Genomic DNA, 1272 nt, shown 5'->3' on the forward strand with positions numbered 1-1272 from the left:
GGTGCCCGCGCCGCGCCTGGGCCTCCGGAGCGCCACCGCCGACGCCCCCGAGCCCGGGCTGGCCTGCGGGGCGCACCCAAACAGAAAACCCCGGAGCTCGGCCTCTGATCACCGACACCCAGGCTGCATGCCAGCCTCTGCCCGCGCAGGGAAACTTTTTGGTGCCTATTTGGGCGTCGTGCTGCAGGGAGAAGGGAGCTTCCTAAGATTTGGGACGTAAGTGGGGGGAGATACATAAATGCACTCCCTGGCAAATAGATCTGTCCCCCGTTCGCCCCGTGAACCTGTGGTTTTGTACACCCCCCCCGCCCCGGCCCCAGTGCTGGCATTAGCCGCCTACACCTGGTGTGTGCACTGTCGCCTGCCTTTATGGGATAGATGGTCTGGGAAAGAGCGCAGACGCTACTAGAATGAGAATTCCCGGGAAAGTTGCACAGCCTCGCCTGCACCCTCAAGACCGCGGTGGGAATTCAACGAAGTCATGCTCCCCCGCCCCTCACCTTCCCTCTCTGTTCCTGGGGCGTTGGAACCTCGGCTGCCACACCCCGTCTACCCTCCTGAGCTCCACGCCCGTGCTTGTGGCAATCCATGCACTTAAGGTGGGTTGCTTTACTCTAAAATAGTACTTAAGGGTTGGAGATTGTTTTCACCTGTGCTCCAAAGTGCGTCAGTGTTGGGCTTGGCAGGAAAATGTGTTAAGCTACGGCGCCACCTGGCTTGCCCTCTTCTCCCTTTCCCCTTCATTCATTCAGGGAGAGTCAGGATAAAACAGGATGCTGGAGAAGCAACAGGGCAGAATACTGTTTAAAGATGGACACACTGCCCTTAGTTCTTAATGTGTCCACTCTAGTGATTCCAGCGCCATTTACACGACAACATTTGGCACGCTTTATGGGGGAAAACTCGTTTTTTGAATCCTTCCGCTTGTGTAGTAGCTGCATGCTTTAAAACGATAGATTTACAGGGGACGTTGTGTGCTGTTTTACATCACTGTCTGATAAAACTCTTTGTCACAGTAAAGGACCCTCTTGTCCAACTTCTAGCCCATGCTTTAGAAATGTCCACTGGTAAGTTTATCAGTTGGTTATTTTGACCAGTTGGTATTTATCTTGGGTTTTAAAGTGTGTTTCCCAGACTGGTAGACTCAGCATCATCTGGGAGAATTTAGTAAAAATGCAGATTCTTGGATTCCACCCCAGACATATGGATTCAAAGATAGTGGAATCAGGGAGGGGAAGTAATCTGTGTTTTTTTTTTTTTTTTTTTTTGGGT

The sequence above is a fragment of the Neophocaena asiaeorientalis genome, unplaced genomic scaffold, assembly GCF_003031525.2.
Source record: "Neophocaena asiaeorientalis asiaeorientalis breed wild unplaced genomic scaffold, Neophocaena_asiaeorientalis_V1.1 scaffold39, whole genome shotgun sequence".
Lineage (NCBI taxonomy): Eukaryota > Metazoa > Chordata > Mammalia > Artiodactyla > Phocoenidae > Neophocaena > Neophocaena asiaeorientalis.